This window comes from Cherax quadricarinatus, chromosome 9 (assembly GCF_038502225.1).
Source record: "Cherax quadricarinatus isolate ZL_2023a chromosome 9, ASM3850222v1, whole genome shotgun sequence".
Lineage (NCBI taxonomy): Eukaryota > Metazoa > Arthropoda > Malacostraca > Decapoda > Parastacidae > Cherax > Cherax quadricarinatus.
This window is the reverse complement of record NC_091300.1, coordinates 2,566,863-2,592,880: the sequence shown is the minus strand read 5'-3', so window position 1 is coordinate 2,592,880 and position 26,018 is coordinate 2,566,863. Positions and strand designations below refer to the sequence as shown.

At 45.4% G+C, this 26,018-nt stretch overlaps 1 protein-coding gene across 5 annotated transcripts in view; it reads left to right on the top strand.

Annotated features, from left to right (window-relative positions):
• The window catches only part of mol (dual oxidase maturation factor 1 mol), a 226,191-nt gene that overhangs the window by 120,883 nt on the left and 79,290 nt on the right, over positions 1–26,018 (top strand). The window contains exon 1 of one of the 5 annotated variants that reach the window (XM_053772922.2): positions 17,503–17,938. The exons of the other annotated variants lie outside the window; for them this stretch is intronic. The gene's annotated coding sequence lies outside the window, so the exon portion shown is untranslated. Of the gene's footprint in view, positions 1–17,502; positions 17,939–26,018 lie in introns of those variants that run through there. 5 annotated transcript variants of the gene reach the window in all.

Below are 26,018 nucleotides of genomic sequence, written 5' to 3'. Positions count from 1 at the left end.
ACTCCCCACGACCCCTCCCCACGACCCCTCCCGACCCCTTCCCACGAACCACTTCCCCACGACCCCTCCCCTGGACCCCTCCCGATCTCTCCCCACGATCCCTCCCCACGACCCCTCCCCACGACCCCTCCCCACGACCCCTCCCCACGACCCCTCCCCACGACCCCTCCCCACGACTCCTCCCGACCCCTCCCCACGAACCACTCCCCCATGACCCCTACCCACGACCCCTCCCCACGACCCCTACCCCCAAAACAAGTCCTATTTTTTTAGACAACAAGTCTGGCATTTCCTCAAGGTTCAGGTGACCCCAAAAGAGGAAAACTTCTCCAACAATATTATCCAGTCAGGGATCCCCGTGTCCTACAAGCCCAGCCTCGTCTACCTCAGCGCACGACCAAGAAACAGCACAACGCGGCATAAATTTCTCATGGAGTTGACTCTCTTAACATCTAAGTGTGACACACACACACACACACACACACACACCATCATTTGAGGTTTGAAGCCGATCAGAAGAGGCATTCTCCAGTTATTGCACGGAAACCAATTTACATAATAAAAATTGACAATTTAAAACTTACGGAGCCCAAAATCAGCGTAAAGTTTAATTTGAGAGAATCATAACAGCGTAAACAAGTTTGAAGTGGAGAGGAAAATGCATTTTTTGAGTTATAACACTTCGAGGGTTATTAACAATATTGTTCGGTTATGAGCTGCATCGTGACTGATGCCTTGAAGAACACATATATTAAGTTAACAAATAACAAGACATAACACCGTGACTGACAATACACAAATAATGTGTACATAAGAAAGAAAAGAACTCACCACGACGTTTCGGTCCAACTTGGACCATTTACGAAGTCACACTAAGACAAAAGAGTGAGGGAGCCAGTATATCTATGATAGGGTGACAGGGACGGGACCAAGTCCCGTCCCTGTCACCCTGCCTGTCACCCTACATATACTGGCTCCCTCACTCTTTTGTCTCAGTGTGACTGTAAATGGTCCAAATCGGACCGAAACGTCGTCGTGAGCTCCTCTCTCTCTCATATATACACATTATTTCTGTATATATTATTTTACAAGAAAAACATTCCATCCAGTTTCGAAATAAAACCAGCGAATTACTGCCAAAATACTTGACCGGGACATACCAGCGGTCAGCCAGGCTGACTCACCTTCTCAAGTTATCACATGGAAACCAAACTCGCGGATGGTCAATATAAAATTGCGGATGGTCAATATAAACTCACGGATGGTCAATATAAAATTGCGGATGGTCAATATAAAATTGCGGATGGTCAATATAAAATTGCGGATGGTCAATATAAAATTGCGGATGGTCAATATAAAATTGCGGATGGTCAATATAAAATTGCGGATGGTCAATATAAAATTGCGGATGGTCAATATAAAATTGCGGATGGTCAATATAAAATTGCGGATGGTCAATATAAAATTAAGTAAAGAGCAAATGCATATACCATATAGCTCCAGGGAAATTTGAAGGCGATCGAATGAGGAGTTCTCGAGTTATAAACGAAAAGCTTGAAGATACGTGTCTACTCTGGAAGAAAGCAGAACACAAATGTGATGTTTAAGGGCTCACTAAACTAATTAAACTAATTTTCAATATATCTCAACTTTTTTCAACTCTATCATCCTGTAAGATGAGTATTTCACTGTTTTTTTTTCTCTTAAGAAACTGGAAAGTTCATACTTCCTATGAACCATGAGATAAAGACAGCTGAAAGGTTGATAAGGACCTGCCTTGTATGGGCCAGTAGGTCTTCTGCAGTGTTCCTCCATTCTTATGTTCTTATGTAAGATGTTCACGATTAAGACACATGTGCGACACTTAGGTACCTTTATTGTTGAAACGTTTCGCCTACACAGTAGACTTCTTCAGTCATGGAGTAATAGTATTTGAGGTGGTCAGTCCCTCAGCCTGGAGAAGAGTTCAGCTCCATGGTGGTAGTACCATGATACTTGAGTACTGAAGCTGGTGGTAGTACCATGATACTTGAGTACTGAAGCTGGTGGTAGTACCATGATACTTGAGTACTGAAGCTGGTAGCAGTACCATGATACTTGAGTACTGAAGCTGGTGGTAGTACCATGATACTTGAGTACTGAAGCTGGTGGTAGTACCATGATACTTGAGTACTGAAGCTGGTGGTAGTACCATGATACTTGAGTACTGAAGCTGGTGGTAGTACCATGATACTTGAGTACTGAAGCTGGTGGTAGTACCATAATACTTGAGTACTGAAGCTGGTGGTAGTACCATGATACTTGAGTACTGAAGCTGGTGGTAGTACCATGATACTTGAGTACTGAAGCTGGTAGTAGTACCATGATACTTGAGTACTGAAGCTGGTAGTAGTACCATGATACTTGAGTACTGAAGCTGGTAGTAGTACCATGATACTTGAGTACTGAAGCTGGTGGTAGTACCATGATACTTGAGTACTGAAGCTGGTGGTAGTACCATGATACTTGAGTACTGAAGCTGGTGGTAGTACCATGATACTTGAGTACTGAAGCTGGTGGTAGTACCATGATACTTGAGTACTGAAGCTGGTAGTAGTACCATGATACTTGAGTACTGAAGCTGGTAGTAGTACCATGATACTTGAGTACTGAAGCTGGTGGTAGTACCATGATACTTGAGTACTGAAGCTGGTAGTAGTACCATGATACTTGAGTACTGAAGCTGGTGGTAGTACCATGATACTTGAGTACTGAAGCTAGTACCATGATACTTGAGTACTGAAGCTGGTGGTAGTACCATGATACTTGAGTACTGAAGCTGGTGGTAGTACCATGATACTTGAGTACTGAAGCTGGTGGTAGTACCATGATACTTGAGTACTGAAGCTGGTAGTAGTACCATGATACTTGAGTACTGAAGCTGGTGGTAGTACCATGATACTTGAGTAATGAAGCTGGTGGTAGTACCATGATACTTGAGTACTGAAGCTGGTGGTAGTACCATGATACTTGAGTACTGAAGCTGGTGGTAGTACCATAATACTTGAGTACTGAAGCTGGTAGTAGTACCATGATACTTGAGTACTGAAGCTGGTAGTAGTACCATGATACTTGAGTACTGAAGCTGGTGGTAGTACCATGATACTTGAGTACTGAAGCTGGTGGTAGTACCATGATACTTGAGTACTGAAGCTGGTAGTAGTACCATGATACTTGAGTACTGAAGCTGGTGGTAGTACCATGATACTTGAGTACTGAAGCTGGTGGTAGTACCATGATACTTGAGTACTGAAGCTGGTGGTAGTACCATGATACTTGAGTACTGAAGCTGGTGGTAGTACCATGATACTTGAGTACTGAAGCTGGTGGTAGTACCATGATACTTGAGTACTGAAGCTGGTGGTAGTACCATGATACTTGAGTACTGAAGCTGGTGGTAGTACCATGATACTTGAGTACTGAAGCTGGTGGTAGTACCATAATACTTGAGTACTGAAGCTGGTAGTAGTACCATAATACTTGAGTACTGAAGCTGGTAGTAGTACCATGATACTTGAGTACTGAAGCTGGTGGTAGTACCATAATACTTGAGTACTGAAGCTGGTAGTAGTACCATGATACTTGAGTACTGAAGCTGGTGGTAGTACCATAATACTTGAGTACTGAAGCTGGTGGTAGTACCATAATACTTGAGTACTGAAGCTGGTAGTAGTACCATAATACTTGAGTACTGAAGCTGGTGGTAGTACCATAATACTTGAGTACTGAAGCTGGTAGTAGTACCATAATACTTGAGTACTGAAGCTGGTGGTAGTACCATGATACTTGAGTACTGAAGCTGGTAGTAGTACCCTGATACTTGAGTACTGAAGCTGGTAGTAGTACCATGGTGGTCCACACCAGCAATACTGATTAACTCTACTAATTTCGCGTTGGGGCGACCACCAACAGCCTTACAGATGAGGGACAAGGCCACGATTAGCAGACGGAGGGTCGAGCCTCCACCACTGCTTGAGCTGCATCACCCACACACAGCTTTAAAGCTTCTTAAAATATAAAAACAGTCCAATAAATTCGACACCTTGAGTATATGTACACACAGAAGTTTATATAGATTAATACGTTAAATACATTAACTTGATTACCTGGAGTTTACCTGGAGAGAGTTCCGGGGGTCAACGCCCCCGCGGCCCGGTCATGAACCTGGCATGGGGGGTTGTTAATAGTTTAGGACCATATAATGGGTCCAGGAACTAGGGTCCAACTGAATACGTGAAGTAACTTGAAGATCAGCTGGATACTTCAGCTCTGAGAGAAGCAATCCTGGGATTTACTTGGAGATTTTAATGATTTAGTAAATAATGATCCAGAGAGTGTTTATGATGGCCAAACAGAGGGGCGTCTAGGACGTGTGTCTGCCTCTCAGCGGACGGAGGATCGAGCCTCCACCACATCTTGCGCTCAGTGACCCACATGGGTTTAGCGCTTAACGTGAATTATTAAAACAATATTAATAATCCACGGACGGTATTGTACTGTAGTTCATCCTGCTGTATTGTATTGTAGTTCATCCTGCTGTATTGTATTGTAGTTCATCCTGCTGTATTGTATTGTAGTTCATCCTGCTGTATTGTATTGTAGTTCATCCTGCTGTATTGTATTGTAGTTCATCCTTCTGTATTGTATTGTAGTTCATCCTGCTGTATTGTATTGTAGTTCATCCTGCTGTATTGTATTGTAGTTCATCCTGCTGTATTGTATTGTAGTTCATCCTGCTGTATTGTATTGTAGTTCATCCTGCTGTATTGTATTGTAGTTCATCCTGCTGTATTGTACTGTAGTTCATCCTGCTGTATTGTATTGTAGTTCATCCTGCTGTATTGTATTGTAGTTCATCCTGCTGTATTGTATTGTAGTTCATCCTGCTGTATTGTATTGTAGTTCATCCTGCTGTATTGTATTGTAGTTCATCCTGCTGTATTGTACTGTAGTTCATCCTGCTGTATTGTATTGTAGTTCATCCTGCTGTATTGTACTGTAGTTCATCCTGCTGTATTGTATTGTAGTTCATCCTGCTGTATTGTATTGTAGTTCATCCTGCTGTATTGTATGGTAGTTCATCCTGCTGTTTTAACAGTATAAGTGAAGTTATGTAGATGAGTGGTTCAGAGAACCGACATGTTGATAAATTAGACACACGTGCAACTCTTGGGTATCTTTATTGAGGAAACGTTTCGCCACATTGTGACTTCATCAGTCCATACAAAGGAGAAACGTGAAGAACAGGAGGAGAATGAGGTAATCAGTCCCTCAACCTTGAGTCGATGTGGTCAGTCCATCAATCTTGAATAGAATACGGCATATGAGCGGATAAGTGGCTTATATATCGTAGTCAGGAGAGATGCAGCAGTCGAAGGTGGTGTCACATTTGCACATGTGTCTAATTTATCAACGTGTCGGTTCTGTGAACCATTCATCTACAATCCTGTCAGACACTGCAACTTCTTGGGATCTTAATACTTGGGAATTCTTCACTTGCCTAACCCTTGGGCACGACCTACTTCCACATTGGACAAATGTGACACCACCTACGACTGCTGCACCTCTCCTGACTACGATATATAAGCCACTTCTCCGCTCATATACTGTATTCTATTCAAAATTGATGGACTGACCACATCGACTCAAGGTTGAGGGACTGATTACCTCATTCTCCTCCGGTTCTTCAAGATTCTCCTTTGTATGGACTGATGAATCCACTGTGTGGCGAAACGTTTCCTCAATAAAGATACCCAAGAGTTGCTCATGTGTCTAATTTATAAATAAGGGAAGTTAGTTTTATATATATCATATATAAAGTTCTGGCAGCGTGTAGTTAATCATTGCTTTAAACAAATCCCATTTCTAACATTATCCAAATTATCCATCATTATCAACAAACTGCCGTCGTGGCCAGGTCACCCTCATGTTACAGAAATGGCAATCACACAGCACTGAAAACTATCCAGTGCCGACAAATTTGGACGAAACTGGAAATATCCCCATAATTTATTGCCTTAAGACATGCTGGGATCTTTGTGAGGCAGGACACCGTGTGGAAAAAGTGGCAGCGAGTGTGGGGATACCAACACTTCTGGCTAAGGAGCTAGGATGTGTTCCGCTAGGGGGGATTCTAGGATCCCTTTTTTGTGAAGTCCCTTGATACCGGTGAAGTAACCTTGATTCAAGGAACTATACCTAGCAACCCTTTCCTCGAGTCAAACTTGGATTACCTCTCCAAGCACTGTATGACACGGTGTTAAAGCTTAAAACTACGATAACAACAACAACAACAACAACAACAACAACAACAACAACAACAATAATAATCTCCGTTGAATTTTCTGATTGTTTCTACCTCCATGGAGAGTGTTCCAGGGGTCAGCGCCTCCGTGGCCCGGTCCCAAACCAGATCTATAATATATACATTTCCCTATCTATCTTCTACAATATTATTAGTGGTATTTATGGTTTGGTCGAGCTGACACTGAGGTCGCATCTGAGGTGATTCCTGTTTTCTTTACGTCAGGGGACACAAAAACACGTTGACAACGGGAAACCAACAAAATATTTAAGGTGGATTGAGGGAGAGGATGAAGCTTCAAGCAGTAGGTTCTGAAGGCGATATCTCTGGAGTGGTTGAAGAAGGGTGGGCTGGCTGGAGGGAAGGGTGGAGAGACAGAGGGTTCTCCAGAGACAGGAGACCAACCTGACCAGTAAGCAGTGTGTGTCAGCGGTCTGGAAAACCCAGGAAGATCCCCGGGTCGGTCCAGAAAACGAAAAAGAACATCGTGAGCCGATCCAGTTGTGTGTAACCACCCTCCCTCCACCATCTTCCCCTCCACATTCTTCAGCACTCCACTCACCCTCCACCCCCAACACTCACCTTCCACCCTCAATACTCACCCTCCACCCCCCACACCCACACTCTCAAGACACATCTCGACTAACTGTTTACCTTCCTCTTATTCAGCATCTTCTCCACTTCCTCTAACCTGGATTCGATTTACCTCAAGTAACTTTGCTGAACACACACACACACACACACACACACACACACACACACACACACACACACACACACACACACACACACACATATATATATATATATATATATATATATATATATATATATATATATATATATATATATATATATATATATATATATATATATATATCCATGTATATATATATATATATATATATATATCCATGTATATATATATATATATATATATATATATATATATATATATATATATATATATATATATATATATATATATATATATATATATATATACATATATATATATATATATATATATATATATATATATATATATATATATATATATATCCATGTATATATATATATATATATATATATATCCATGTATATATATATATATATACGTATATATATATATATATATATATATATATATATATATTTATATATATACATGTATATATATATATATATATATATATATATATATATATATATATATATATATATATATATATAACAATCACAAAAAGGCGATCGTAATAATGCAGAACAAGCCACATGGCAATGGAAATCTTTAGCTCAAGATCTTTCGCTATCTCGTGCGTCGTCAGGAGCTATGCAATGTTGCAAAGCTAGCAACAGGTAGTAGGGGCAAAATTCTTTCTGGGGCAAGGCAGAGGGTGTCAAACCAAAGTGCTGAGAGTAGCAAGCCTTACACTCTACCATGTAGCCACAGTAATTTTGAGAAGGCTAGTGTTACAAGTATAACATGAGGGAGATGCTGCACCAGCCTCCACTGCTGCTCCATCCCACAACCACAACTTCTAATTCATCTAATTCATCTTTGAAAGCCATATGGTTAATAAATCCAGTTCAAGCAGCAGTGAAGGACTAAGAATAAAGAGACAGAGAGGGGCTCGACCTGAGGTCTCCTGAGCTACAGAGACAGAGACTGGACCTGAGGTCTCCTGAGCTACAGAGATAGAGACTGGACCTGAGGTCTCCTGAGCTACAGAGACAGAGACTGGACCTGAGGTCTCCTGAGCTACAGAGATAGAGACTGGACCTGAGGTCTCCTGAGCTACAGAGACAGAGACTGGACCTGAGGTCTCCTGAGCTACAGAGACAGAGACTGGACCTGAGGTCTCCTGAGCTACAGAGACAGAGACTGGACCTGAGGTCTCCTGAGCTACAGAGACAGAGACTGGACCTGAGGTCTCCTGAGCTACAGAGACAGAGACTGGACCTGAGGTCTCCTGAGCTACAGAGACAGAGACTGGACCTGAGGTCTCCTGAGCTACAGAGACAGAGACTGGACCTGAGGTCTCCTGAGCTACAGAGACAGAGACTGGACCTGAGGTCTCCTGAGCTACAGAGACAGAGACTGGACCTGAGGTCTCCTGAGCTACAGAGACAGAGACTGGACCTGAGGTCTCTTGAGCTACAGAGACAGAGACTGGACCTGAGGTCTCCTGAGCTACAGAGACAGAGACTGGACCTGAGGTCTCCTGAGCTACAGAGACAGAGACTGGACCTGAGGTCTCCTGAGCTACAGAGACAGAGACTGGACCCGAGGTCTCCTGAGCTACAGAGACAGAGACTGGACCTGAGGTCTCCTGAGCTACAGAGACAGAGACTGGACCTGAGGTCTCCTGAGCTACAGAGACAGAGACTGGACCTGAGGTCTCCTGAGCTACAGAGACAGAGACTGGACCTGAGGTCTCCTGAGCTACAGAGACAGAGACTGGACCTGAGGTCTCCTGAGCTACAGAGACAGAGACTGGACCCGAGGTCTCCTGAGCTACAGAGACAGAGACTGGACCTGAGGTCTCCTGAGCTACAGAGACAGAGACTGGACCTGAGGTCTCCTGAGCTACAGAGACAGAGACTGGACCTGAGGTCTCCTGAGCTACAGAGACAGAGACTGGACCTGAGGTCTCCTGAGCTACAGAGACAGAGACTGGACCTGAGGTCTCCTGAGCTACAGAGACAGAGACTGGACCTGAGGTCTCCTGAGCTACAGAGACAGAGACTGGACCTGAGGTCTCCTGAGCTACAGAGACAGAGACTGGACCCGAGGTCTCCTGAGCTACAGAGACAGAGACTGGACCCGAGGTCTCCTGAGCTACAGAGACAGAGACTGGACCCGAGGTCTCCTGAGCTACAGAGACAGAGACTGGACCCGAGGTCTCCTGAGCTACAGAGACAGAGACTGGACCCGAGGTCTCCTGAGCTACAGAGACAGAGACTGGACCCGAGGTCTCCTGAGCTACAGAGACAGAGACTGGACCCGAGGTCTCCTGAGCTACAGAGACAGAGACTGGACCCGAGGTCTCCTGAGCTACAGAGACAGAGACTGGACCCGAGGTCTCCTGAGCTACAGAGACAGAGACTGGACCCGAGGTCTCCTGAGCTACAGAGACAGAGACTGGACCCGAGGTCTCCTGAGCTACAGAGACAGAGACTGGACCCGAGGTCTCCTGAGCTACAGAGACAGAGACTGGACCCGAGGTCTCCTGAGCTACAGAGACAGAGACTGGACCTGAGGTCTCCTGAGCTACAGAGACAGAGACTGGACCTGAGGTCTCCTGAGCTACAGAGACAGAGACTGGACCTGAGGTCTCCTGAGCTACAGAGACAGAGACTGGACCTGAGGTCTCCTGCGCTACAGAGACAGAGACTGGACCCGAGGTCTCCTGAGCTACAGAGACAGAGACTGGACCTGAGGTCTCCTGAGCTACAGAGACAGAGACTGGACCTGAGGTCTCCTGAGCTACAGAGACAGAGACTGGACCTGAGGTCTCCTGAGCTACAGAGACAGAGACTGGACCTGAGGTCTCCTGAGCTACAGAGACAGAGACTGGACCTGAGGTCTCCTGAGCTACAGAGACAGAGACTGGACCTGAGGTCTCCTGAGCTACAGAGACAGAGACTGGACCTGAGGTCCTCTGAAACACAGACGGTTGTTATGGTGATGTATTTCCTGCACATTACTGGCACCTGTTTCCTGCACCTAACATTTTATCATTAGTGCCGTTGTTTCTCAACGTTTTCTACAACGGTGGAGAATGAGTTTAAAACGCGTTGTGTTTTTGATTACTGTGTCTATTGCTATAGTGACCATTATTCTTTGTTGTTATTACCCCCGCAGTGTGTCGTCACCCCCTCCCCCCTCCCCCCTCCCCCAAACCCCCCTACCAACACACCTACAGCTTCCCCTTCAATTCTCCCCATTTACTTCACAACTTTTTTCTGTTGATCGATGTTGATCGACTTCCCCTCCCCTCCCTCCCCACCTTCCCCTCCCTCCCCTCCCTCCCCACCGTCCCCTCCCTCCCCTTCGTCCCCTCCCTCCCCTCCCTCCCCACCCTCCCCTCCCTCCCCTCCCTCCCCACCTTCCCCTCCCTCCCCTCCCTCCCCTTCGTCCCCTCCCTCCCCTTCGTCCCCTCCCTCCCCACCCCCCCCTCCCTCCCCTCCCTCCCCACCGTCCCCTCCCTCCCCTCCCTCTCCACCGTCCCCTCCCTCCCCGCCTGCAGGTGGTCCTCTCTATCTTACTCACCTAATGCTCCTCCCCACCTGACACCTCGCTCCCTCTCCTCCCAACCTGACTCCCCGCCCTTCTACTCCCCACCTAACTCCCCTCCCCCTATCCTCCCCACCTGACTCCCTCTCCTTCTCCTTCCCACCATGGAGCGGGAGTGACAACAGCAGTAGTAGCAACAGTGACAACAGTAGTAGCAGCAACAGTGACAACAGTAGTAGTAGCAACAGTGACAGCAGTAGTAGTAGCAACAGTGACAGCAGTAGTAGTAGCAACAGTGACAACAGTAGTAGTAGCAACAGTGACAACAGTAGTAGCAGCAACAGTGACAACAGTAGTAGTAGCAACAGTGACAGCAGTAGTAGTAGCAACAGTGACAGCAGTAGTAGTAGCAACAGTGACAACAGTAGTAGCAGCAACAGTGACAGTAGTAGTAGCAGCAACAGTGACAGCAGTAGTAGCAGCAACAGTGGCAACAGTAGTAGCAGCAACAGTGACAACAGTAGTAGTAGCAACAGTGGTAGCAGTAGTAGTAGCAATAGTGACAGCAGTATTAGTAGCAACAGTGACAACAGTAGTAGTAGCAACAGTGACAACAGCTGCTGCAACTAACCCATCTCTTTGGGAAGGACCTACTTCCACTGGGGAATCCCGCCTACCAGTGACTTTGCCCTCGTCTGCTGCCCTTCCCTATCCACTGACGCCTATTAACCGCCAGTCTTCTTGTCTTTGCTCCAGATTCTCCTACACCACGATGCTGTGAACACTAAGGCCAAAGGACTGATTACCTCATCTTTTGTATATAGTTCTACTGTCTTCCTATTATGTCCTAGAATCTGTATTCATAAAGCCACTGGATGGCGAAACGTCTACAATAAAGATATCCAGATGTTGCACATGTGTCTTAACTTTCAACAGTAGTAGCAGCAACTGTGCCAGCAGTAGTAGTAGCAACAGTGACAGCAGTAGTAGTAGCAACAGTGACAGCAGTAGTAGTAGCAACAGTGACAACAGCAGTAGCAGCAACAGTGACAGCAGTAGTAGCAGCAACAGTGATAGGAGTAGTAGTAGCAACAGTGACAGCAGTAGTAGTAGCAACAGTGACAGCAGTAGTAGTAGCAACAGTGACAACAGCATTAGCAGCAACAGTGACAGCAGTAGTAGCAGCAACAGTGATAGCAGTAGTAGTAGCAACAGTGACAACAGTAGTAGTAGCAACAGTGACAACAGTAGTAGTAGCAACAGTGACAACAGTAGTAGTAGCAACAGTGACAACAGTAGTAGTAGCAACAGTGACAACAGTAGTAGTAGCAACAGTGATAGCAGTAGTAGTAGCAACAGTGACAGCAGTAGTAGTAGCAACAGTGACAACAGTAGTAGTAGCAACAGTGACAGCAGTAGTAGTAGCAACAGTGACAACAGTAGTAGTAGCAACAGTGACAACAGTAGTAGCAGCAACAGTGACAACAGTAATACCAGCAACAGTGACAGCAGTAGTAGTAGCAACAGTGACAGCAGTAGTAGCAACAGTGACAACAGTAGTAGCAGCAACAGTGACAACAGTAGTAGTAGCAACAGTGATAGCAGTAGTAGTAGCAACAGTGACAGCAGTAGTAGTAGCAACAGTGACAACAGCAGTAGTAGCAACAGTGATAACAGTAGTAGTAGCAACAGTGACAACAGTAGTAGCAGCAACTGTGGCAGCAGTAGTAGTAGCAACAGTGACAGCAGTAGTAGTAGCAACAGTGACAACAGTAGTAGTAGCAACAGTGACAGCAACAGTGACAGCAGTAGTAGCAGCAACAGTGATAGCAGTAGTAGTAGCAACAGTGACAACAGTAGTAGTAGCAACAGTGATAGCAGTAGTAGTAGCAACAGTGACAGCAGTAGTAGTAGCAACAGTGACAGCAGTAGTAGCAACAGTGACAACAGTAGTAGCAGCAACAGTGACAACAGTAGTAGTAGCAACAGTGATAGCAGTAGTAGTAGCAACAGTGACAGCAGTAGTTGTAGCAACAGTGACAACAGTAGTAGTAGCAACAGTGACAACAGTAGTAGTAGCAACAGTGACAACAGTAGTAGCAGCAACTGTGGCAGCAGTAGTAGTAGCAACAGTGACAGCAGTAGTTGTAGCAACAGTAACAACAGTAGTAGTAGCAACAGTGACAACAGCAGTAGCAGCAACAGTGACAGCAGTAGTAGCAGCAACAGTGATAGCAGTAGTAGTAGCAACAGTGACAACAGTAGTAGTAGCAACAGTGATAGCAGTAGTAGTAGCAACAGTGACAACAGTAGTAGCAGCAACAGTGACAGCAGTAGTAGCAGCAACAGTGACAGCAGTAGTAGCAGCAACAGTGACAACAGTAGTAGCAGCAACAGTGACAGCAGTAGTAGCAGCAACAGTGACAGCAGTAGTAGTAGCAACAGTGACAACAGTAGTAGCAGCAACAGTGACAGCAGTAGTAGCAGCAACAGTGACAGCAGTAGTAGTAGCAACAGTGACAACAGTAGTAGCAACAACAGTGACAGCAGTAGTAGCAGCAACAGTGACAGCAGTAGTAGCAGCAACAGTGACAGCAGTAGTAGTAGCAACAGTGACAACAGTAGTAGTAGCAACAGTGACAACAGTAGTAGTAGCAACAGTGACAACAGTAGTAGTAGCAACAGTGACAACAGTAGTAGTAGCAACAGTGACAACAGTAGTAGTAGCAACAGTGACAACAGTAGTAGTAGCAACAGTGACAACAGTAGTAGTAGCAACAGTGACAACAGTAGTAGCAGCAACAGTGACAGCAGTAGTAGTAGCAACAGTGACAACAGTAGTAGCAGCAACAGTGACAACAGTAGTAGCAGCAACAGTGACAACAGTAGTAGCAGCAACAGTGACAGCAGTAGTAGTAGCAACAGTGACAACAGTAGTAGCAGCAACAGTGACAACAGTAGTAGTAGCAACAGTGACAACAGTAGTAGCAGCAACAGTGACAACAGTAGTAGCAGCAACAGTGACAACAGTAGTAGCAGCAACAGTGACAGCAGTAGTAGTAGCAACAGTGACAACAGTAGTAGCAGCAACAGTGACAACAGTAGTAGCAGCAACAGTGACAACAGTAGTAGTAGCAACAGTGACAGCAGTAGTAGTAACAACAGTGACAACAGTAGTAGCAGCAACAGTGACAACAGTAGTAGTAGCAACAGTGACAACAGTAGTAGCAGCAACAGTGACAACAGTAGTAGCAGCAACAGTGACAACAGTAGTAGCAGCAACAGTGACAGCAGTAGTAGTAGCAACAGTGACAACAGTAGTAGCAGCAACAGTGACAACAGTAGTAGCAGCAACAGTGACAACAGTAGTAGCAGCAACAGTGACAGCAGTAGTAGTAGCAACAGTGACAACAGTAGTTGCAGCAACAGTGACAACAGTAGTAGCAGCAACAGTGACAACAGTAGTAGCAGCAACAGTGACAACAGTAGTAGCAGCAACAGTGACAGCAGTAGTAGCAGCAACAGTGACAACAGTAGTAGCAGCAACAGTGACAGCAGTAGTAGCAGCAACAGTGACAGCAGTAGTAGCAGCAACAGTGACAGCAGTAGTAGTAGCAACAGTGACAACAGTAGTAGCAGCAACAGTGACAACAGTAGTAGCAGCAACAGTGACAACAGTAGTAGCAGCAACAGTTACAACAGTAGTAGCAGCAACAGTGACAACAGTAGTAGCAGCAACAGTGACAACAGTAGTAGCAGCAACAGTGACAACAGTAGTAGCAGCAACAGTGACAACAGTAGTAGTAGCAACAGTGACAACAGTAGTAGCAGCAACAGTGACAACAGTGGTAGTAGCAACAGTGACAACAGTGGTAGTAGCAACAGTGACAACAGTAGTAGTAGCAACAGTGACAACAGTGGTAGTAGCAACAGTGACAACAGTAGTAGTAGCAACAGTGACAACAGTGGTAGTAGCAACAGTGACAACAGTAGTAGTAGCAACAGTGACAACAGTAGTAGTAGCAACAGTGACAACAGTGGTAGTAGCAACAGTGACAACAGTGGTAGTAGCAACAGTGACAACAGTAGCAACAGTGACAACAGTAGCAACAGTGACAACAGTAGCAACAGTACATTATGTAACATAACATACATCATGCACCCCAAATTTATTATTATTATTATTATTATTATTATTATTATTATTATTATTATTATTATTATTATTATTATCATCACGGTCAGTCTGGAAGGGTCACACGGCGCCTCAAGGAGGATATAACGAACTGAATTTATACAGATGACCGAATTTCTGACGAAAAGGCTGTGAAAACATGAGAAAGGGGAGTGCTCACCTACTAGTCAGGTTCAGCAGGCACCTACTAGTCAGGTCCAGCAGGCACCTACTAGTCAGGTCCAGCAGGCACCTACTAGTCAGGTCCAGCAGGCACCTACTAGTCAGGTCCAGCAGGCACCTACTAGTCAGGTCCAGCAGGCACCTACTAGTCAGGTCCAGCAGGCACCTACTAGTCAGGTCCAGCAGGCACCTACTAGTCAGGTCCAGCAGGCACCTACTAGTCAGGTCCAGCAGGCACCTACTAGTCAGGTCCAGCAGGCACCTACTAGTCAGGTCCAGCAGGCACCTACTAGTCAGGTTCAGCAGGCACCTACTAGTCAGGTTCAGCAGGCACCTACTAGTCAGGTTCAGCAGGCACCTACTAGTCAGGTCCAGCAGGCACCTACTAGTCAGGTCCAGCAGGCACCTACTAGTCAGGTTCAGCAGGCACCTACTAGTCAGGTTCAGCAGGCACCTACTAGTCAGGTCCAGCAGGCACCTACTAGTCAGGTCCAGCAGGCACCTACTAGTCAGGTCCAGCAGGCACCTACTAGTCAGGTCCAGCAGGCACCTACTAGTCAGGTCCAGCAGGCCCCTACTAGTCAGGTCCAGCAGGCCCCTACTAGTCAGGTTCAGCAGGCACCTACTAGTCAGGTCCAGCAGGCACCTACTAGTCAGGTTCAGCAGGCCCCTACTAGTCAGGTTCAGCAGGCCCCTACTAGTCAGGTTCAGCAGGCACCTACTAGTCAGGTTCAGCAGGCCCCTACTAGTCAGGTTCAGCAGGCACCTACTAGTCAGGTTCAGCAGGCACCTACTAGTCAGGTTCAGCAGGCACCTACTAGTCAGGTCCAGCAGGCACCTACTAGTCAGGTCCAGCAGGCACCTACTAGTCAGGTTCAGCAGGCACCTACTAGTCAGGTTCAGCAGGCACCTACTAGTCAGGTCCAGCAGGCACCTACTAGTCAGGTCCAGCAGGCACCTACTAGTCAGGTTCAGCAGGCCCCTACTAGTCAGGTCCAGCGGGCACCTACTAGTCAGGTTCAGCAGGCCCCTACTAGTCAGGTCCAGCAGGCACCTACTAGTCAGGTTCAGCAGGCACCTACTAGTCAGGTCCAGCAGGCACCTACTAGTCAGGTCCAGCAGGCACCTACTAGTCAGGTCCAGCAGGCACCTACTAGTCAGGTCCAGCGGGCACCTACTAGTCAGGTCCAGCAGGCACCTACTAGTCAGGTCCAGCGGGCACCTACTAGTCAGGTTCAGCAGGCCCCTACTAGTCAGGTCCAGCAGGCCCCTACTAGTCAGGTTCAGCAGGCACCTACTAGTCAGGTCCAGCAGGCACCTACTAGTCAGGTCCAGCAGGCACCTACTAGTCAGGTCCAGCGGGCACCTACTAGTCAGGTTCAGCAGGCACCTACTAGTCAGGTCCAGCAGGCACCTGCTAGTCAGGTCCAGCAGGCACCTACTAGTCAGGTTCAGCAGGCACCTACTAGTCAGGTCCAGCAGGCACTTACTAGTCAGGTCCAGCGGGCACCTACTAGTCAGGTTCAGCAGGCCCCTACTAGTCAGGTCCAGCAGGCCCCTACTAGTCAGGTCCAGCCGGCACCTACTAGTCAGGTCCAGCAGGCACCTACTAGTCAGGTTCAGCAGGCACCTACTAGTCAGGCCCAGCAGGCACCTACTAGTCAGGTCCAGCAGGCACCTACTAGTCAGGTCCAGCAGGCACCTACTAGTCAGGTTCAGCAGGCACCTACTAGTCAGGTTCAGCAGGCACCTACTAGTCAGGTTCAGCAGGCACCTACTAGTCAGGTTCAGCAGGCACCTACTAGTCAGGTCCAGCAGGCACCTACTAGTCAGGTCCAGCAGGCACCTACTAGTCAGGTCCAGCAGGCACCTACTAGTCAGGTTCAGCAGGCACCTACTAGTCAGGTTCAGCAGGCACCTACTAGTCAGGTCCAGCAGGCCCCTACTAGTCAGTTCCAGCAAGCACCTACTAGTCAGGTCCAGCAGGCACCTACTAGTCAGGTTCAACAGGCACCTACTAGTCAGGTCCAGCAGGCACCTACTAGTCAGGTTCAGCAGGCACCTACTAGTCAGGTTCAGCAGGCACCTACTAGTCAGGTTCAGCAGGCGCCTACTAGTCAGGTCCAGCAGGCACCTACTAGTCAGGTCCAGCAGGCACCTACTAGTCAGGTTCAGCAGGCACCTACTAGTCAGGTCCAGCAGGCACCTACTAGTCAGGTTCAGCAGGCACCTACTATTCAGGTCCAGCAGGCACCTACTAGTCAGGTCCAACAGGCACCTACTCGTAAAGCAATCTCTTAAAGTTTCCCGATTTGCGTCAATTATCTGAAAAAACAGTGTTGGCATACTGGTTAAGGAGATGGATACGAGTAAGCGTGTTGCCCCTGCTCTACTGGGTGCTGAGGTCCAGACCAGCGTCACTACGGCAAGTTACGTCATTCCCACGTCACACCGAGGCGGCGTCACTGCTGCGTCACCAGGGCGGGGGAGGGCACAAGAAACAGCTCGCCAGACACAGTACCGGGACTTCCCAGCTCTGCCGAGGCGGGATTGACCTCGGTAACTTGCGCCTGAGTGGGGACAGTCTTGTGCCTCACCTCCCACCGCTAACATCTCCTAAGTGCACCTTCTCCAGCACTGCTCTGAGTGCTGTCGCCATTCCACCTGAAGAGCACTAACAGAAGCCAGGAGACAAATTCAGTGAAAGAAAATCTTATAAAAGGGAGGGATAACTACGTCAAGTGAATCGTGTATTCTCGAGGATATCTCACATCACTCTAAAGATACTGCATATGATCTCGTTGCACAGAATCGTTTTCTAGTCACAGGAAAAGCCAGTCACGGAGGATATACACTAGTCAAAGGACACTGAGCCAGTCGCTGTGGACAGGAAGTCCTGCATATCTCTACCTCAGCAAGTAAAAAACCTTGGGACCAGAGCTTCCTCAGCGCACACCTGAGCATTACCACAACCTGACGCTGGAAGACCTACGTGAAGGTAAACACAGAATTCTTGTGTCTCACACCTGTCATGAGTGTATTCCCTTCTGGAGACTCGGACTTCTGCACGACACAGAGTTCCATTACAAAAGAACAAATCAACCATTGACTAGTCACACCAGTAGTAACACCAACAAACACTGGAGTATATTTACTGCCGAAACGTTTCGCCAGCACAATAAGCTTCTTTAGTTGATGATAGGAAAATATACACTAAACATAAGTGCAACTAATGTGACATTTTATTGTGGCAACGTTTCGCCGGTAACGGCTTGGCAAAGCTCCTGGAGAGCGAAACGTTGCTACAATAAAATGTCACATTAGTTGCACTTGTGTCATTTTACTTTTCATATTGTCGGTAATTCTACCAACTTTATTACAATATATACACTGTTATATTCTTCTAGTATTCGACTGAAGAAACCTGTTGCGCAGGCGAAACGTTTCGGCAGTAAATGCATCCAAGTGTTGAAATTAAGACACACGTGCAACATCTGGGTATCTTTATTGTAGACGTTTCGCCATCCAGTGGCTTTATCAATACAAATTCTAGGACATAACTTGAAGACAGTAGAACTATGTACAGAAGATGAGGTAATCAGTCCCTCAACCTAGGAGTAGGTGCGAACAGCACCATAGTCGTGGAGAATCTGAAGCAGAAGCAAGGAGCCTGGCGCTATATAAGCGCCGGGATCCTTGCTTCTGCTTCAGAATCTCCACGACTACGGTGCTCTTCGCACCTACTCCTAGGTTGAGGGACTGATTACATAAGAACATAAGAACGAAGGAACACTGCAGAAGGCCCACTGGCCCATGCGAGGCAGGTCCAAGTCTCCTACCGGCTTAAGCCAATGCACCCAACCTAGTCAGGTCAGGTCACATTGACTTAAGGGAGGAACACGGCAACCGACCTGTTAGCACAAGCTATCAGGTCTAACTCACACCCACCCACATCTACTCATGTATTTATCCAACCTATTTTTAAAGCTACACAACGTTCTGGCCTCTATAACGGTACTTGGGAGTCTGTTCCACTCATCCACAACTCTATTACCAAACCAGTACTTTCCTATATCCTTCCTGAATCTGAATTTTTCCAACTTAAAACCATTGCTGCGAGTCCTGTCTAGGCTAGATATTTTCAGCACACTATTTACATCCCCTTTATTTATTCCTGTCTTCCATTTATACACCTCAATCATATCCCCCCTAATTCTACGTCTTTCTAGAGAGTGCAGTTTCAGGGCCCTTAGTCTATCCTCATAGGGAAGGTTTCTGATACATGGGATCATCTTTGTCATCCTCCTTTGTACATTTTCCAGAGAATTTATATCCATTCTGTAATACGGTGACCAAAACTGTGCAGCATAATCTAAATGAGGCCTAACCAAGGATGTATAGAGTTGAAGAACAACCTGAGGACTCCTATTATTTATGCTTCTTGATATGAAGCCAAGGATTCTATTAAGAACATAAGAACATAAGAACGAAGGAACACTGCAGAAGGCCTACTGGCCCATGCGAGGCAGGTCCAAGTCCCTACCGGCTTAAGCCAATGCACCCAACCTAGTCAGGTCAGGTCACATTGACTTAAGGGAGGAACACGGCAACCGACCTGTTAGCACAAGCTATCAGGTCCAACTCACACCCACCCACATCTACTCATGTATTTATCCAACCTATTTTTAAAGCTACACAACGTTCTGGCCTCTATAACGGTACTTGGGAGTTTGTTCCACTCATCCACAACTCTATTACCAAACCAGTACTTTCCTATATCCCTCCTGAATCTGAATTTTTCCAACTTAAAACCATTGCTGCGAGTCCTGTCTAGGCTAGATATTTTCAGCACACTATTTACATCCCCTTTATTTATTCCTGTCTTCCACTTATAAACCTCAATCATATCCCCCCTAATTCTACGTCTTTCTAGAGAGTGCAGTTTCAGGGCCCTTAGTCTATCCTCATAGGGAAGGTTTCTGATACATGGGATCATCTTTGTCATCCTCCTTTGTACATTTTCCAGAGAATTTATATCCATTCTGTAATACGGTGACCAAAACTGTGCAGCATAATCTAAATGAGGCCTAACCAAGGATGTATAGAGTTGAAGAACAACCTGAGGACTCCTATTATTTATGCTTCTTGATATGAAGCCAAGGATTCTATTAGCTTTATTGCGAACACTTATGCACTGTTGTCTTGGTTTCAGATTACTGCTAACCAGAACTCCTAAATCTTTTTCGCAATCCGTAATATTAAGATCTACATTATTTAGTTTATATGTGGCATGGTTATTGTCCTGTCCAACATTTAGAACTTTGCATTTGTCTATATTAAACTGCATCTGCCACTTCTCCGACCACTGCATCAGTCTATTCAAATCTTCCTGGAGTGCTCGAATGTCCTCGTCAGAATGAATTCGACGGCCTATTTTGGTGTCATCGGCAAACTTGCCGATGTCGCTCTTTATGCCCTCATCTATGTCGTTTATGTAGATTGTGAACAGCAGGGGGCCCAACACTGACCCCTGTGGAACACCGCTCGTGACGCTTCCCCACTCTGATTTCTCCCCATTTATGCAAACTCTCTGCTGCCTATTTGTCAACCATGCCTCTATCCAGGAAAAAATTTCTCCTCCTATTCCATGTGCTTTAATTTTCCTCAATAGTCTCTGATGTGGGACCCTGTCAAAAGCCTTACTGAAGTCCATATACACAATATCATATTCATTACCATGATCTACCTCCTCAAATACCTTAGTGAAAAAAGTTAATAAATTCGTAAGGCAGGAACGCCCCTTTGTAAAACCATGCTGAGATTCGTTGATTAATTTATGCTTTTCAAGGTGGCTACGAACTGCCTCGGCAATTATTGATTCCATAAATTTTCCCACTATGGAGGTTAGGCTTATTGGTCTATAGTTCGAAGCTAAGGACCTGTCACCTGTTTTGAAAATAGGTATCACATTTGCCATTTTCCACTTATCTGGCACCATGCCAGTTTGTAGTGATATGTTGAAAAGATTAGCCAAAGGTGTGCTAAGCTCCTCTTTACATTCCTTTAGAACCCTTGCATACAGTTCATCAGGGCCTGGGGATTTGTTAGGTTTTAATTTATCTATTTGCCTAAGGACCATGTCACTTGTGACCCTAATAGTGCACAGTTTATTATCGTCCTGTTCTACATAATTTATCATTACTGGAATATCGCTGGTATCCTCCTGTGTAAAAACTGAGAGGAAGTATGTGTTAAAAATTCTACACATTTCCTTATCACTGTCAGTGAGCTGACCCGAGGAACTTTTGAGTGGGCCTATCTTGTCCCTGATCTTACTTCTGTATACCTGAAAGAATCCTTTTGGGTTAGTCTTCGATTCTCTTGCAACTTTAACCTCATAATCTCTATTTGCTTTTCTAATTCCCTTTTTTATTTCTCTCTTTAACTGAATATATCGATTTCTTAATTGCCCCTCTCCTCTTTTGATTTGCCTATATATGCCTCTCTTTTGACCAATCAGATATTTTAATCTATTGTTCATCCATTTAGGATCATTTTTGTTTGATCTGATTTCCCTATTTGGAACATAATTTGACTGAGCAGCTAGAACTATGCCCTGGAAAGCATCATATCGGCAACCATCACCACCTACCTGACCCCTAGTCAGGTCATTCCAGTTCAGCCCACCTAAGTAATTTTTCAGTCCTATGAAATCAGCCAAGCGAAAGTCAGGGACGGAGACTTGATTGCCATTATTAGGGGAATTCCATGATATGTTAAAACTGAGTGATTTGTGATCACTCTCCCCAAGCTCATCATTAACCTCAAGATTATTAATTAGTGTTTCCCTACTGGCAAGAACCAAGTCAAGGAGGTTATTTCCCCTAGTTGGCTCTGTCACAAACTGTTTTAAAAAACAATCCTGGATCGTATCAAGAAAGTCACCCGACTCTAAATTTCCTGTCAAATTGCTCCAGTCAATCTGTCTATAGTTGAAATCTCCCATTAGCACAACATTTTCGTATGTAGATGCCTTACGAATTTCGTCCCATAGAAGTTTACTGCACTCCCTATCAAGATTTGGGGCCCTGTAAATCACACCCAAAATTAGTTTTTCTCGGCCCTCGAGAAGCTGTAACCAAACAGATTCAGTGGCTGACGCTTCTAATTTAATATCTTGTCTAACACAACAATTTAAATTGTCTCTGACATACATCGCTACTCCACCACCTTTCCTGTTGACCCTGTCAGTGTGGAATAATTTATAGCCTTGTATGTGACATTCAGAGGGCATCTCTCTATCTTTCAGATTGAGCCAGGTCTCTGTTATAGCAATAATATCTATGTTTCCTGCACTTGCAATTAATCTTAGCTCATCTATCTTATTTCTAACACTCCTGCTATTAGTATAGTAAACCTTAAGGGAGCTAGTCCCTTGCTGCCCTCTGCTGTCCCCCTTTGTTTGCTGACCTGTTCTATTGTCTTTATTTATAACTTCATGCTGAATGCCTTTTATACATTTACTGTTTCCAACCCTAGTGTTGCAACCTGCTTGTTTCCCACACACACCCATACCTCTATCTTCCATCAGTTTAAAATCATAGGCATTTCACCAATGGCCTTCTCAATCGAGTCTGCAAGTGCTACCACCCCTGCCCCAGAGAGATGAACCCCATCCCTTGCATACATATCATGTTTGCCATAAAAGTTGTTCCAGTTGTCAATGAATGGGATTGCAAGTTCCTTGCAGTATCTGTCTAGCCAGCAATTTACACCAATTGCCCTAGACAACCATTCATTTCCTACTCCCCTTCTAGGCAAGATGCTACATATGATTGGGATCCCTCCCTTAGACTTAATGAAATCTATAGCTGACCTGTACTTATCTAGCAGCTCTTCTCTCCTACCCTTCCCAATATCATTTCCACCAGCACTGAGACAGATAATGGGCTTGTTCCCATTACCTGACATGATATTATCCAGTCTGTTGACAATGTCCCCAACACCAGCTCCAGGGAAGCACACTCTATCTCTCATCTTCTTATTCCTATTACAAAAAGCACGATCAACATATCTTACCTGAGAGTCACCAACCACAAGAATGCGCTTACCTTCATTAGCAGGGGCAGTAGTACCCTTACCTTCACTGGCCACTGAAGTACATTCATCCTGGAGAACAGAGAAGCGATTTCCTACCTTCAGATCTGCACTCTTAACTTTCCTTACTCTGATGCGCCTCCCATTACTGTGAACAACTCGCCACTTGTAGCAGGTGCTGGGCTGCACCTCACTGCTGGTAGCCGTTGCTACCACCCCACCTACAGCCTCCTCACAGTGAGAGACAGACTGCACCTCACTGCTAGAAGCCTCATTCCCCACATCTCCAACCACCTCACACTCTCTCCCAGGCCCATTGAGGTGGACCTTCAGCCTCCTAATCTCCTCCTGGAGAAGCAAGACCTCCTCCTTCAACTCTCCAACCTCAGCTTTTAAAACACTGTAGAAGCAAGCCATGCTTTGTAACCGTCCACGCTAATCCCCAAGCAGCTCAGGGTCTGTGACCTCACGTGACGACTGACCACTGAACACTTGGTTTCAGATTACTGCTAACCAGAACTCCTAAATCTTTTTCGCAATCCGTAATATTAAGATCTACATTATTTAGTTTATATGTGGCATGGTTATTGTCCTGTCCAACATTTAGAACTTTGCATTTGTCTATATTAAACTGCATCTGCCACTTCTCCGACCACTGCATCAGTCTATTCAAATCTTCCTGGAGTGCTCGAATGTCCTCGTCAGAATGAATTCGACGGCCTATTTTGGTGTCATCGGCAAACTTGCCGATGTCGCTCTTTATGCCCTCATCTATGTCGTTTATGTAGATTGTGAACAGCAGGGGGCCCAACACTGACCCCTGTGGAACACCGCTCGTGACGCTTCCCCACTCTGATTTCTCCCCATTTATGCAAACTCTCTGCTGCCTATTTGTCAACCATGCCTCTATCCAGGAAAAAATTTCTCCTCCTATTCCATGTGCTTTAATTTTCCTCAATAGTCTCTGATGTGGGACCCTGTCAAAAGCCTTACTGAAGTCCATATACACAATATCATATTCATTACCATGATCTACCTCCTCAAATACCTTAGTGAAAAAAGTTAATAAATTCGTAAGGCAGGAACGCCCCTTTGTAAAACCATGCTGAGATTCGTTGATTAATTTATGCTTTTCAAGGTGGCTACGAACTGCCTCGGCAATTATTGATTCCATAAATTTTCCCACTATGGAGGTTAGGCTTATTGGTCTATAGTTCGAAGCTAAGGACCTGTCACCTGTTTTGAAAATAGGTATCACATTTGCCATTTTCCACTTATCTGGCACCATGCCAGTTTGTAGTGATATGTTGAAAAGATTAGCCAAAGGTGTGCTAAGCTCCTCTTTACATTCCTTTAGAACCCTTGCATACAGTTCATCAGGGCCTGGGGATTTGTTAGGTTTCAATTTATCTATTTGCCTAAGGACCATGTCACTTGTGACCCTAATAGTGCACAGTTTATTATCGTCCTGTACATAGTTCTACTGTCTTCAAGTTATGTCCTAGAATTTGTATTGATAAAGCCACTGGATGGCGAAACGTCTACAATAAAGATACCCAGATGTTGCACATGTGTCTTAATTTCATCTTGTCGGTATTATATACCATTCTTACGCATCCAAGTGTTGAACGTATGGGTCCCAGCCGGACCGAAACGTCGTCATAAATTCCATTCTCCTATGTGCGGGTTATTTGTGTATTGTTCCAGTCACGGTATTGTAACTTTGTATTGTTGTTGGTATTGTATGCTGTCCATAAAACCAGAGAGGTAGTAGTAGTAGTAGTAGTAGTAGTAGTAGTAGTAATAGTAATAGCGGTGGTGGTGGTATCTTTATCGATGAAACTCTTCGCCTACACAGCAGACTTGTTCAGTCGAATACAGACACTGCAGAGGACATTTTCCATTCTTCGTCGCGTATCTACTAGTTATGATTATGAAATTGAGACACATGTGCAACATCTGGGTATCTTTATTGTAGACGTTTCGCCATCCAGTGGCTTTATCAATACAAATTCCAGGACATAACTTGAAGACAGGAGGACTATGAGTAAGAAGGGTTGGATTCCAGAGGGACCTGTCTTCTTACTTCCACTAGTGAACCCCGTTTCCAGCAACGACTTCGAGATCTCCCACGTCACCTTCGACAGTATTTAAGACTCCGTTCTCATGCTTCAAACCATACCCCGGCCGGGATTGAACCCGCGGTCATAGAGTCTCACAACTCCAGCCCGTCGCGTTAGCCACTAGACCAGCTAGCCACAATAAGATTCGTCCAACTAGGTATATTTCTACACCATAGGAAGGTAAGCACAGGCACCACTGTGACCACAAATGCAAGTTTTTACAGACGATATCGTCCCAGACCAAGTTGTTGAGCTCTGCTCTTGAAGAATTGAGACACTTATGCAACATATGGGAATCTTTATTGAAGAAACGTTTCGCCACACAGTGGACGTAGATGGACTGAACACATCGATTCCAGGTTGAGGGACTGATTACCTCAAACTCCTCCTCTCCTTACCCATTTCTACTTTGTATTGGACTGATGAAGTCACTGTGTGGCGAAACGTTTCTTCAATAAAGATTCCCATATGTTGCATAAGTGTCTCAATTCTTCAAGAGTAGAGCTCAACAACTTGTCGGTTTTCAAAACCATTCATCACAGCTCTACTCTTCTCCAGGCTGAGGGACTGACCACCTCAGACACATTTTCTCCAACGTTGATGGACTGATCACGTCATCTTTATTTCATTATTACTACTGCTACCTCTGTATTTGACTGAAGAAGCCTACTGTGTAGGCGAAAAGTTTCGTTAAAGTAGTAGTAGTAGTAGTAGTAGTAGTAGTAGTAGTAGTAGTAGTAGTAGTAGTAGTCAGGTCTGACATGCGATGTTAGGTAAAAGGACACAAGTGCAACTAATGTGACATTTTATTGTGGCAACGTTTCGCTCTCCAGGAGCCACAGTAAATTAGTTACCCAC